Here is a 15,456-nt window from a genome sequence, read left to right on the forward strand (position 1 = left end):
ATGGACTGCACCTGAGTTAAATATATGAGTGTCACAGCAAAGGGTCTGAATACTTAGGACCATGTGATATTTCAGTTTTTCTTTTTTAATAAATCTGCAAAAATGTCAACATTTCTGTGTTTTTCTGTCAATATGGGGTGCTGTGTGTACATTAATGAGGAAAAAAAATTAACTTAAATGATTTTAGCAAATGGCTGCAATATAACAAAGAGTGAAAAATTTAAGGGGGTCTGAATACTTTCCGTACCCACTGTAAGTTTGCAATACCAAGTACCATAACATCTTTTGTACAGCTAAAGTAATTGGAAGCGGCACTGGAAACTTTTCATTCAAGTTAAAAACAGCCACACCTGCTATTATGTTTAAAATAGTGTGAATAGCTTCCGTTATATTTAGAAAAGGGGTCCCTTGCAATTGGCTATTATTTGTGCATCTTTGACATCACCAAATTCGGAAACCCCTTCCCTAAAAATGTCCAGACAGCTATTGGTGAACATTAGGAATGCATTAAGAAAGAAAGTAATAGCATCAGTTTTGACTAAATTTGGACCTATACATCCTAAATGAAAACTGACCTATGGTCTGGGGCGACTCCTCCACAATTCCAATTTCACATTGCCTCACTCACACCTGAATAACTCAAACACTAACACATGTTGACAAGTTTGGTTCCTTTGCAGTCTGCTACACAGAAACAAACTCATGGCATGCACGTATGCGCACAGACACACACAGGCAGTGGCGTGGAGCTGTGTCATCTCTCCCAGTGGCTCATGGAGAACAGTAGGCATGTTGATTAAATTTGACTGTTCATTGTGCCGAATCTATAATTCTCTCCACTTCAGCGCCTAAGGATCCCCCGAGCCATTACCTCGGATATGCATGCGCACACACAAAGTTAAGGGATTGTCTTCGCACCTCTGTGTGCCTCGAGTTCGCCCAGATGAAACCTCGACGTGAATACGAATAGTTTACAATGTGCGCTGCTGTACTCAGCACCACTTTAAGTACTTTTATCTGGCAGGTCCGTGATAATATAACAAAACTGAATACTAAAGAACCGTTCGCTTCAGAGTGCCCTTGAAGTAATGCTAGGGTAGATGGTTTCCACTTAGCACTAGCTGTGAGTGATTGTACGCATGTGCTAGGATGTTAACAAAAGACTCAGAGAGAGAGACTTCTGGAAAGGAAGAGAGAGGGAGACAATTAGAGACAGAGGAAGCCAAGTACGACTCGGCACCACCACGACAAGGCCGTCTTTGTGTGTGTGTCCGCTGGTGGGATCGTGCCCCTGATGGGAGTGTAAAATAACACAGCGATCCACATTCCAGACTACTGGCCTACAAACTTGGCTTCGCTTACCAGCTAGAAGAGCAAAAACAAGCATTTAGATGGAGGAAGAGAAGCAAAATGAATGAACAGATGGGTGAATAAACAAATGAATTACTACATGGCAAAAAAGTACTTGGACGGTCCTGGTCCTTTCTAATTAAAGGGAGAGTTCATCCAAAAATGATTTACTCACACTAATGTCATTTCAAACCAAAATGTACTTTGAAACAATTGAAAAATTGCTAGTAAATTTCACAAATAATTACAAAGAAATGGCAAATAACATGTCGAATTAAACATGAAATTAGGTGGAAAGATTGAAATAGCATTTTTTATTAGAATAGATTTATTTACAACTTTGAATAAAGTACAATGTATAACTGTGGCGAACACACAAAAAAAAGTATTTTGAAAAATGAAACATTTCAGGGTTTTTTCCACAAGTGATATTGTTCATATGGTTTTAAGTTGAGGGGCCAAACACTCTAGACAAGTCAACTTACAAAAATAAATAAATAAATAATAACAATAATAATAATAATAATAATAATAAACTTATTTTGAAATTAATTTGAAAACTCAACTGCAATATATATATATATATTTTATTTATTTTTTTACTGTAAATGTTGTTTTGTTCCCCACTGAATTTCACTGGACAAGAACAGCTGCAGTAAATAAGAAACAAAACATTGCTGCAAATAAAAGAACATTTATTTTACATAATATTTATACATAATAATAATAATAATTTTTTGAAAATTTTGATTGAATTATTGAAATGTACAATCTTTCTATACGGAAGAAAATGGTGTGTGTGTGTGTGTGTATATATATATATGCCGCGATGCAGTAAATGTTTAGAATGTGATATTGTTCAACGTATGATTTTTAACACAAGTTGAGATGCCAAATACTCTAGTTAAGTCAGCTTATAAATTAGTTGAAATGGTAACAACATAACATGTTAAGCTGAATGAAAAAAATTCCAAACCTGCACATTGTATGAACAACTAAACATGAATGTTGAATTAACTTGAATGTTGTTTTGGTCCCCATTGACTTTCACTGGAAAAAAACTGTTACAGGTGCATAAAGTCAAGCATACAGCAAACAATCTTCATAAACTAACACTGATAGTAGAATTATATGGTGTAATCTTGTAGTTAAGGAATTAAAAGAGTGGAGGAAGAGTTTGTAGACTAGTTTAGGGGGCAAAGAGTTTTCTCAGAGGCGGTGAAGCAAGGAAAAGCATCCTCCGTTATCTATCCCTCCTTCTCCATCCCTCTCTCTCTGTTTTCCCTCCAGCTATGGAGTTTACTGCAGAGATAACGTATCTTTTCCACTTGATAGGTTTCCTAATTGCTCTCACTTAAACACACAACTGGCAGCTCCATCCAGAACACATTGTATTAATAAATTACACTGGGGTTTAATTAGCCAAGACTCTAATGCCGCAGGCCAACACACACGCACACACACCTTATTAGGTGTGACTCCCAGAGTCTTTCCACAGAAAAGTCACTCTTTTGCACAGGATTGTGGGTAAAAGTCAATAACTTTACCAGGGCTGACAGATTCAGCAGTCTTCAGAGAGATAGGGAAAGAGATAGAGAGAAAGAGAGAAAGTGATTATTACTGCTAAAGAGGGTTTTGGGGAGCAAATAATACAATAGAAATCTGTCAGAAAGATCACATAGGGGTCAATTCAATTTGCCCAGAGCTGAATTTATCTGTAAAATCACTGACTAGTGATACAATGTTATACTGGGCAGGTCAAATAAGCAGTGGATATTTTGACATTATCGACATTGGTTGATAGTCTTTACTCAGTTGTGTATATATATAATATTGCATAATTAAAAAACATGTATTTTACATGATATTTATACATAACAATAAGTAAAATTACTGAGAAAATGTTTTTTTGAATACTGAAATATATTAATATTTCTATACTGGAAAAAAACTAGAACTAAAAAGAAAAATAAATCCAGTTAAATAAAAAAATAAATACAAAAGTTATTTATTTTAGAAAGCAAATTCATGTTTCAGTTCTGTCATGCAAACCTTGTGTTTTAATTAAGACTTTATTTAGTATTTTTATAAAAAAATAAAAAATAAGTTTTCCTCCTGGCTGCTCCTCATAATATAGGTGGTTTCAGGTTTTCCTATCCTTGTGGGGACATCTGGGCCCCAGAATGTAATCAAAATCTGACCCTCCCACTACACTGTGGCCTACTTTAACCTGAACTGCATCTCTTCAGATGATCAGGTGGACTCTGAGGATTATGGGGGATTAGCCCTCATAAATGGACCTTAGCCATCATATTCATAGTTCTTGCACTTGGACAGTAGAACATGCCACTACACTCATTACAGAGGGCTTAAAAAGCCAACATAATTTCCATAATGAATAAATTCCAATAACCACAGCTGCAGCCATTAATACTTCACAAATCCTCTATGGCTAACCCACTGTATGACCCACTTAATGCCAAAGGGGCTTTATACAGGAAATCCTACTAAGAAGATGTATGGTGGTCAGTTCTCACTCTCTGGCACGCATCGCTGTTCCCAACTAAACCTTGATGCTCCAGTCTGAATGAACACCCCGAGCATTTTCAGTTCAAGAAGAACCATCTGCTTTCTATTGACTGCAATATATTACTATAAGTGAGGTGAGGGTTTACTGTTAGACAAGTGAGTGTCATGTAACAATGGAGAATCCATTGTAAATATGTCCAAATTAACCTCCCAAACAACAAGGCTCAATAATAAGGATGATCTGCTGGCCTGGGGCCACCGTGAGGAGGTTTTGAGACAGTTGATGGACCGGTTTCTGTCCATCTTACGCACACTGATCCTGCACATGTGCTTTTTTATGACTTGCCAGCTTAAACATCTGGATTTCTATGATGTACTGAATGTGCCGTTGTGAATTATGCTGATTTAAATATGTCACCAAGTTAATGTATCTAGCTGGTTAATATAAATGAGGATTTGTTGAAATTGCAAGAATGACTTGTGATCGTCTTGGGAGCATCAGTTAGAAAGGGTTGAAAAATTATAAACAAATCAGTAATGTTCTGCAAGCGTATGCCATCGTTTTCCATCACTTACTCAGTGTAAAAAAGATAAACAAACATTTACAAGTTACATAACATTGAACATTTACATTGTTAAATTTATAATATATGTAATATACATTGTATTAGATAGATAGATAGATAGATAGATAGATAGATAGATAGATAGATAGATAGATAGATAGATAGATAGATAGATAGATAGATAGATAGATAGATAGATAGATAGATAGATAGATAGATAGATAGATAGATGCATTTTTTATAATTTAAAAATATAAATGTATCTACAAAATATATTTTTAGATTTATAGATAATTTATCTATATTTATCTATTTTCTGACACATAAACATATGTTGTTGAAACAAAAATCTACTGGCCCAACTAGGCCAGTACAAATAAGTAAATGATTGATTGAAAAACTATTATTTGTCCTCACAGGAGTGTTGAAACATACATACATCACAGTGGGGTTTTTCTGTTGATTTCTCTTGTTTTTATACAAAACTAAATATATTTTCTATCTCCTACCCCTAAATTTACCTCTCACTGTAGCCTTGTTGAATTTTTACATTATAATTAAAATATTTACTATGTTTATGAAGCTGTTTTCCTCATGGGACCACACAATGTAGTTGATTTCAGGTTATACTATCCTTCTGGGGATATTTGTTCCCCTCCATGTAGGCAAAAGCTGACCCTCAAACACCTTAATCAGTCAGCTCTACATACTCAGAGCGCTGATTCTGATTTTGAAGTGGCTCATAATTGGACCAGAAAAAAACACCCACGAGCACATCCACCACAGCATTATGGAAGAGCCTTTCCAAAGCCCCTTAAAAACAAGCAATGAGCATTCACTGAGAGTGTGTTTGGCCATGTACAAAACAAACAGCACATGATTGATGTTGAGCAGTATTAGGAAGATGTTTGCTGATTTATGGTCCTCTAAAAGGTGAACGTGCTACATTATGAATGCAGTACCAATTACATCATTTAGATGCCAGCGCTGTGTTTTGAAAGACACAATTTGTGTGTGTGTGTGTGTGTGTGTGTGTGTGTGTGTGTGTGTGTGTTGAAGTGCAGGCAATATTTTATCCAGCAGACAGTAGACAGACCAAAATTGTTCTTTCTGGTTTCGCACTAAGTTTCTTATGCAATCCCCATATTTACTGCAGAAACACACTATCAGGGATCATTTTTCTATCAGGGAGCTTTCTAATGACATATTTTGCTTTTATATTGAGGAATTGTTTCCCCCTAAACCTCAAGCAACTCTCAGTTGTTGTTGTTTTTTTTTTTTACATTTCCTTAACCCTCATGTTGTGTTGTGGTCATTTTGACTCGGAGGATTCTCACATTGGAGTAAAACATACTAACTTTGCACACATAGTGTATAACAACTTCCCAAAACTGTAATAATTTTTGCACTTTATTGGGCACTTTTTCTTTCCCCACCTTGTTTCGTCTGTTGTGTTTCCAGTCAAAAATGACCAGCCTACAAAAAAATGCTGATAAGTTTCTCATTTAGCTATCATTACCAAATATTGAATTCAATCATTTTATTAACTTGTTTTCTTTCAGTTAACACGGGTCTTGTTTTTCTTTTTGAAACTGACTGATCATTGAACCTCAGTTTAGGACGCCATAAGTTGACGATAGTCACCGACTTCCATAGTTTTTTTTCCATACTGTGGAAGTCAATGGATACCGTCAGCTGTTTGGGTACCAACAGTCTTCAAAATATCTTCTTTTGTGCTCAACAGAAGAAAGAAACTCATATAGGTTTGAAACAACTTGAGGGTGAGTAAATTATGATCAAATTAAACTTAATGCCTTAAAGCGATAGTTCACATGAAAATGAAAATTCTAACACAAAAGAGGTGAAAGTCCACAAATGCATGGATTCAGGTCCTGGTCCATTTAGTGCATGCAAAACCAGATGCATACACACACACACACACACACACACACAAACACGATTCATTCCTAGAAACTCCTGAGGACCCATGCCACTGTTTCAAGATGCATACACACACGCTCTTTCAGGATGACACACACATTTCATCATCCAGAGAACACATTGCTCTTTCAATCTCCCAATGTGCCAATCTGTCCATCTTGCATTGAGTCTTCCAGACTGTGTGTCTGTATCTTTTCTTTCGTGTCTCTCACTTTTATGCCTTCCAGTGTTCCTCTGGACTGTAAGAGGAACAACAAAAACTGAAATTAGAAAGGGCATTTCATTTGTTCATACTCATATAATCACCAGCAGGAGACTGTTTTTGTGGTAGCAGCAGGTCGATGAATGTGGCTTTAAGGGCTTTGTTCTGATTATTCAAGAGAAAGTCATTTATAGAAAAGTGGTTGTGTACACAGTGACCGTTACGTGGGTGTTTTTGAGAATGTTTGGAATAGCGCGACTGATTTAAACAGAGTTTTTGCAGTTATCAGCTTGAAAAAAGATTGAGTGTTGCTTAAAAGTGCCAGAACTTTTTTCTTTCTTAATAACATTGTGGGGTTGAGTGGCCAGGGAGTCTAGGAATTAAAAAATATGATCTAAACACACTCATTTTATACTTCAGCAAGATAAGCAGACGCTTGTATGAGATGCAATTTCTTAATTTATGATTCACGAGCATGAATGGTTTGGAGAAGAACGGTTCAGTCAGCAGGATGGATTACACAATCAGAGAAACTGACATGTTTGGAACAGGAATGCAGAGATGCATTTTGTTTTGTGTGTGTATTTGTATATGTAAATGTAAATGTGTGTGTAAATATAATAATGTCTGTTGGGGGGGGGGGGACATCAACATAATTAAAACTGTAATATATAATGTGTCACAAACATGCAGAGAGTTTGCATAAAGAAACAGAGTATGACAGAATGAGAGACAACCTTATAAACATAGGACATTTTAATATATTATATTATATAAATTATTTTTTTCACTGTTTGACAAGCTTGACCACCTTTGACTATTACCTGTTTTTTTTATTATTAATATATTATATTTTATATTTATAATTAATAAAATAAAATAAAATATAATGTGTTTACAAGTTTGGCACAGTTTTTTTGTTTTGTTTTTGTTTTTTGCTTTGTTTGGTTTGGTTTGCATAAAGTTGTCTGGGCTAAGCTGTGGGTTAAATACCGACCTGTTTTGTATTTGTTTACATTTATTGTGCATTTAGCATTACATTATTAAATTAGCCACTAGTTTAAATAATTTTTTTTTTGCTAGATTTGCCTGTTGAAAACTCACTATGACAGTTCACATCTGCACAAAAACTTATGACTTAAATATCTACTCTAAGAAGAAACCAGTGTTACAACAAAGGGTTCATGAAATGCAACCCAAATTCCAAAACACAGCTTTCACTATTTGCCTAGCTTGACCACCTTAGGCTTTTATGACCTGGTTTTTCCAGCATTTCCCTTTCACACACTTCTAAGCAGATAGGAGGAAAATCAGCTTTGGCTTCCCAAGTGTGGATGAGTCAATGTGATTTAGACGGCAAAACCAAGTAAAATTCCTCATGCCAGCTTTTCTCTTCAATAACATAACCACACACATCTCCAAAGAGCTGGCCAGAACCCACACACCATATTAAATCATTAATAATATCTGCTGCATTTAGCTGTAACTGTAAAAGGCAAGTGGTTATTTTCGTTTGAGCCATTGTGCGGCTTAAGCTGGTGTGAGTAGGCTAATCGCTAATGCTAGCTCATGTGATGAGGCAAGGAGAAAATCTCTGATCAGTATTACAATACACATTCTTTTCAAATTCAATGGAAGGAATAATGCAGTGTTCCACTCAAATCGGATACGCAATATTCCTATTTGATATCTACCACATAACATTCATTTGTACAACACACGGCAGATGTGTAAAGAAACAAAATGGTAATGCTAGCACTTGCTCAGCAGGTGTACAATTATCAAAAAGCAAGATTCATTTAAAGCTTTTTTTTTTTTGATACACCAGTGTTTCAATTTATTTTCTAAATAAGATTTAAATGTATTAACTTTTACTTTTTGATGCTTTTTTTTATCTGCTTAAAAGTGAATGTTTAGCTGCCTGAGTGCGGCTATATTTGCTTAATTGCATATAACCACATCTAAATCAATTTATGATTCCATTAGATGCCATGATGGAATTCTATGTACAGACAGAACAAAACAAGTCTGAATGTTCAGATTTCAAATATTTTAGTAATTTTGACCCAGATAAGATAGAGATAATGAGAAAGAGCTAGTCACAATTGCCTATTTTATGGTCTAAACTCCCTGCTGCTGATCCTTACAACAGATATAAGAAAGCAGGGCATTTTCAAGCCGCCTGGAGCTCTGTACCGGCTGCGTGGGATTCTGTTCTGGATGCAATGCTCTGATAATTTCTTAATAGGCTGTTGAGAAACCAATTCAGCTTATGGGGAGTAATGCAGAAACAACTTCGCAAAAAGAGAGAGAAAAGAGAGAGAGAGACATTTTAGAGACAGTTACAGAGACCCGTGAATCACTGCACCAGAGATTAGGGATTGATGACTGCAGTGACGTTCAGACTGGTGCTGGAAGCGATCTCCATTAGTGTACAATTACTATAATCAGTATGTGTGCATATTGGTCTGCCTCCAAACACGCACGCACACACTGCCCACAAGTTTCGATTGCGGAGAAATCTGGCCTGTGATCTCATCAGCAATGGAAACATATGCATGCAGAGTCTCCATCTGGCTTTGATCTGTGGATTTATGTTATGATCTGTGCTTCGTATATGGAGCATTATAGAAGTGAAAATGGAGTATGGATTCAATTTAATTAAAAGCATAACGTGAACACACTAGACGCGTGATCACGGCCACACACAGAGCACAAAAGTATAAAAAAGAAAAAACTTGTAGACATTATATTACATTACAGCCCATATACAACAATCGAAGTTAAAAGTTGAAGTGAAAAATTGATATGAATTTCAGAACTACTTTGTATTTGTAGTTTCCCCTTTTGCTTTAATGACAGCTTGCAGTCAAGCACTCAGACATCTATCAAAGCCCCGGAAATGATGACTAGCGGAATAACTGTACTTCTGTCGAATAAGCAAAAGGATCCGTCTTCCTCTGGTTCTGCTCTCATAACTTTTTTCTTTTAATATATCTGACAAAGTGCCCGAATTGCACTCTCGTTTCCAGGCTAAGAAAATCATTTCTAAAGAAACAATATATCATTCCTGAGAAAGTGAGACAGAATAAGAGAATGTACAGGAGAGATTTGTCCTCCCTTCTGCAGTTTTAACTTTGCATCCAGAGGAAAGAACGGAGGAGGTAAGATGCACGGCTGAGATAGCAGGAGGAAGAGGATGGTTGAGGAAGGAGAATCGATACTCTGAGCTGAAACTCCTCAGCGGGCGGCTTGGGACACGGCCAGTCTCACCGCATCTGACAGCTAATTGTTTCTCAGGAGCTTCCAGAAAGACATTGTCACAGTGAGGGAACACAACCGTATTATTATCAAAATACCAAGTGACATAGTGAAAGGTCAACAGAATCGTTACGTGTCATACCTGTCTGTGTCTGTCAAAGACAGAGGAAAAGGGGGAGATGGGGGAGAACAAGCAGAGAAGCACTTATCATAATGTCAAGACCTGATGTGACCAAAAAAAAACCCTCAACAAGCAGGGAAGAATTTTACAAGTCAATTAAAACCTCATTTGGAGGCCAAAGTCAGTGTCAAAACAGCCAACGAAGGTCTGCCGATTTCCTTTCAGAAGCTCGCTCTCACGACCTCTGACCTCAGTACTCTATTTTATCGACCCAGTTGTAGACGGACAAGAGGCTGTTTACTTAGAGAAGTCATATGGTCTGTATGAATATCATACATTAGCAAAATCAGCAAAATAAGACATTTGTGAAATAAAATAAATGGTGCTTGCCGGTGCAAATCTCACTCCTTTGATTCAAGGGTGTTGCTAAGTGGCTTTTAATGTGTTCTAAGTTATTTTTTTTACACATTGTAATTATGTCATCTGCCGCTTTAAATGCCCAAACCCTTTTCAGAATCTCAAATTAAGCAGATTCTGATTTGAAGGTTTTTATCGTTCACCAGCTAGAAAGAGATTTTTCTAAAAATGATTCCAATGATATTGCTCTGTGTCGTTATTATTAGCGACACAACTCTGGACTTCCATATTCTCACAGAATTGAAGTGATTATTAAAACTTGGTGGTTATAGTTATCATCCTTAGTGTGAATGTGAAACTGGCCATGGCCTCAAGTTAATATTTTTTCCCTAAATATGGCCTCAATATGCCATATATTTGAAGTATAACTTATGTCTGTAGCACAAAAAGCGCAGGATAAATTTCATATTGAAGTTTAATACTAAGGGTTTTTGGGTGATGCTTGCTAAATAAACACCAATGTGTAAAAAATGATCTAAATTTTAAATATGAGAGGATGAAAACTGGTATATTTGTCGTGGTAAATTCACTAGGATCAAAGATTACTAAGGTTGTCTTTGGTCCGCCACTGTGAATATGTTTTACCGAGCAAATGCTCAGACAGAAACCAGCTCTAATTCATTTACACGCTCATCCTCCTTCACTTATTCACCTCACTCTCTTTCGCTCTCCCTCCAATCTTTCTGTCAGCTCCTCTGGGTCAAATTACCCCTGCCAGGCATGACAAGATTTTGATGCTCTCCCTCCGTTGGGTGCCCTAAAAGCTTTAAATCGGCCTATGATGCAGGATCGACTTGAGAGTCAAATACAGGTCTAAAAAACTTCATGGAGGCTCAACTCAGATCAGAAACTAAAGCTTATTCCTGTCTGTCAGGATCTCAAGGAAATCAACTTCCCCTCCCTCTCAAGCACCAGCCAGAACCGGTAAAACGCTCCATCTCCTCCACTGGCATGCCGTGTCATGGCCTCTCTGCTAGATCATGGATCGTGGAATAGATTACAGTAGTGCAGACTTCTGGGATAGATCACAACTATTACTGCTAAGAGAGCAAATATATCCATCAAACCAGAAACTCTCGCTCTGTTCCAAAACATGAAGAGCTGCCTACTGAGGCACCATTTTAAGGCATCGACTTGAAGGCTGTTCCAAAAGATAAGAGATGTTAATTAAGATGCCTTCTAAGATACATCGTTTTAGCCAAATTTCAAGGCAGCATCTTAAGTAGAGAAGGCAATGCCAGAATGCACTGCAACAATCAAATTCAAGATGGTGGACAGATGATGGGGAAATATTGACTATAAATAAACTTGTATTTCAATAAAACAGACAAGTACTGATAAAAACAGTTTAAAGTAATTATCAATTACATTTTGTCCCTAATATTTGTGTATTATTATTTTTTTATGCTTTGAATATCATACTGTTAGCTTAGCAACATGCTAACATCTAAACAAGTCTCCTCTGAGGCGGCCCACGAGTTGCTGCCTATGAAGAGTGTTTAAAACCAGTCATGTATGAGGATCTATTAGGATGCTGTCTTGGAAGGTGTCTATGTAGGTAATAAATCTGCTGACTAAGTTTACAAATAGAGCTTCTGAAAAGAGAGGAACATGCGTCTTTCCTGATACCATCTTGGTTTGGATCTATGACCGGGCTTTGGGTCTATTTCCTGAAAACTGCTATGTCCCCTCTGCTCTGGCTTCCCTCTCTCACAGATTATGAACTAGGGGGGAGGACAGGTGAGACCGCCCATAATTCTTCCAGAGCAGAGGGTCGATAATTTCAGCAAGGGGCTATATATCTGACTCCATTGCTTATTATTACACAAGGGTCATAATTCTCCAGCTCTGGATATATAAGACTGCAGAGTTTCACTTTATCAGAGTCACTTGGCTAAACTATGACTTCCAACAATGCAACTGAGCCTCTCTTGTAACATGTACATACTTACATGTACAGTCCAAAATTAAATTTTTGCCACATCTGCCAATGGCAAATGAGAAGATTTTGAGTAAATAACTATTTCTTAACAGTCATAAAACTGTACTTTGCATTGTTTGCCAATAAAAGTAAATGAAACAACAAAAAATTAATGTGTATAAATACAAATCTGAAATAGAGAAATTTAAATAATCATAAATGAATATATAAATGAATATACAAATAAATAATTAAATATATATATATATATATAAGTAAATGAGTAAATAAATGTGTAAATAAATTAATAGAAATTAACTCAAAATAAGTTTGTAAATAAGTACATAAATAAATACAAACCAACTATTTGCATTTTTTCACCAAAAGGACATTTTGACACATCTTGAAAGTTAATTTTGAATCCTGCTCATACACATGCAAAGTACAGGAGTGTATGGCACTGCTTCAAGCACAACACGCCAGTCACCGCATCTCCATCTCATCCTGTGTGTGTTTGTGTGAATCTTTGAATCATTGGTAGTCTCCCAAGCACCTAAGTTTACTTATTGTAAATTTGTTATTACTTGCCCTCTGAGCTCCAAAATCTCTTCAGAAAGCAGACTTCTGCTCAAACAGAGTTCCCTGACATTTAAACTCCAAGAGAGGCCCTAAAGACCTTTCATTCGACACAGCTGTTTGAATAAACCATTAAAACTAATAACGACAAGACCTACAGCAAGTAAGCATGTTCGACAGGAGGTGATGGTGGTTTGACCTCTCCGTAAAATGATGCGAGGCCTGGTGGCTGACAAAAAGTAATTACAAGAAGACTCTGCACTTACACAGGCACAAAAACACGAATGTACACTAAAATCCACATGAATCTTTGAGACTCCAGAGGCACTTCATAAACAGACCTCATTCAAATCTAGAGGCAAATGGAGACTTGCTTGAAATAATCACTTATTCTCTCTCATATGTCAGCAACTGTATTGAAATTCAAAACACACTGTTAGCCAGACTGAAGCTTCTTAGCCTGCAGTAGGGCAGTTTGGGCTACATGTGCTATGTGATCCGGCTCACAAACAAACAAACTTTTTTATGCTAATAGACTAGTCTATAAATACTATATTTACATTTAGATTTACAAACACTGAGCCTGATTCATAAAACATGAGCAGAACGAATTTCTGCATAAACTGCTCAAGACTTTTTGGCCCACTGAATTGTTTTGGTGAAATTGGACTAGGATAATGTTGTATATACAGAAACATCCTACTAAGGCTTCCAGAACACTTCCTCTGTCACCTATTGGTCGGTTCCGTGCCAAATTCATGCCATTAGTTGACTCAATGCTGAACAACCAGATATATAGACTTTAATGCATCTCAGAACAGATTGCAATCCATCTTGTAGGGCAAAGATTTAAACTTGGTCTTTTTATAATCAGATAGATCAGATAAAGTAAAATACACACAAGTTTAGGAAAATAAATTAATACTTTTTTTCAGCAAAGACACGATAAATTGAAAAAAAATGTGACAGAGACATTTATAAAGCTGCAAAAAATCCTTTTCAAATAAAAATTTCTGTTCATCAAAAAAATTCAGAAAAATGTATTAGTTTCCACAAAATATTAAGCAGTACAACGGTTTTCATCATTGATAATGACATGTTTCTACAGCAACCAATCAGCATATTACAATGAATTCCGAAGAATCATGTGACACTGAAGTAATGTTTCAGTAACGGCTGCTGAAAATTTAGCTTTGCAATCACAGGAATAAATGGCATTTTAAAAAATATTGGTTAATTTAAATTGCAGCAATATTTTACAGTATTACTGTTTTTACTGTATTTTTGATTAAATAAATGCAGCCTTGGTGAACAAGAGACTTCTTTCAAAAGCATTAAAAAAAAACATTTTCAGCTACTACTAAAAAACTTCTGATTCAGCTACTTTTGATTCATTCCAGTCCCATCAATACTACTGACAGTAAAAAATTATTTTACACCTTAGGAAATAGCCTGAAGCGATGAGTTTGTCTCTCTGCAGGTGAAAGTTTAGCTGGTGAACATGCTTTACTACAACTTTTAAGTAGTGCAATAGACAGAATTTACACACAATATCACACACTTCCTGGGTGTAATCACCTACTGAGAATCAAACGCGTACACAAACTTATTATCATAGTGACGTGACTGACAGGAGCTACTAATCATTGTCAGCGACTGAGACAAAATCCACATTGAGGCTTTATGGAAAATGGTTTGCGATAGCAGATTAACATTTACCAAGGTCTAGCTCTCTCTTCATGTATGTGAAGCTAATACTTTCTTTCTGTAATAGGAGCTCAGTGTCCATCGTTGCTGCTTAATAACCAGCAAAAAGAAAAACTAGGAGTCGGCATCTCATAGCAAAATCAAGTGCAGCTCGTAATCTGCCTTGCAATCAGAATTTCCTTGCTGCCTCATGAAAAAAAGCAGACTGCCTCAGGCTTCAATATAAATGCAATAAGGCAAGGGTGGAAAGACTTTCTGTGGTTGGAGGGTCTGGTTTCATGTTTCATTGACCTTCTTTGTATAAAAAGCATGGATCCAATCCTTTACTGAAGGACAACAGAGACCGTTCCAGGCAATAGCAGACGTGAGTAAACAGCAGAAGATCAGGGAGTGGCTAGAGAACCCTTTAAGACAATCTCATGAGAAATTACCACTCTCAGGCGCCTTCTCTACCACTTAGATTCTCTGATTGTTAGGAAGAGAAAGGAAAAGCAATTTATCCTATTAAATTACTTCCTTTTTTTCCACTGCACCTCAAGAGGAATGTGTAAATCTACATTTTCATAATCAAATTTTTGGTGAGTTTTCTGAACAATTACTTGACAAGCCCTATATAATTAAACCATGATGAGGTCAGGCGCATTTATTTTTATGTGCATAGGATGCATTATTTCAAAAACAGAGCAAATGATGAGATAAGTTAACAATAATAACTGATAAACAATATCAAAATTCTATACTATTTTGTTTATCTATACTACCGATCAAAATTTGGGGTCTGTGATTTTAATAATTGCGAAAGAAGCCTGAGCATAAATACAGTAAAACAGTAGTATATATAAATATATATATATATACACACACA

At 36.4% G+C, this 15,456-nt stretch overlaps 1 protein-coding gene across 1 annotated transcript in view; it reads right to left on the reverse strand.

Annotated features, from left to right (window-relative positions):
* The window catches only part of LOC107583013 (plexin-B2-like), a 105,220-nt gene that overhangs the window by 30,581 nt on the left and 59,183 nt on the right, over positions 1-15,456 (reverse strand). The gene's annotated exons all lie outside the window — the stretch shown is intronic.

The sequence above is a fragment of the Sinocyclocheilus grahami genome, unplaced genomic scaffold (genome assembly GCF_001515645.1).
Source record: "Sinocyclocheilus grahami isolate Dianchi unplaced genomic scaffold, SAMN03320097.WGS_v1.1 scaffold1.1, whole genome shotgun sequence".
Classification (NCBI taxonomy): Eukaryota; Metazoa; Chordata; class Actinopteri; order Cypriniformes; family Cyprinidae; genus Sinocyclocheilus; species Sinocyclocheilus grahami.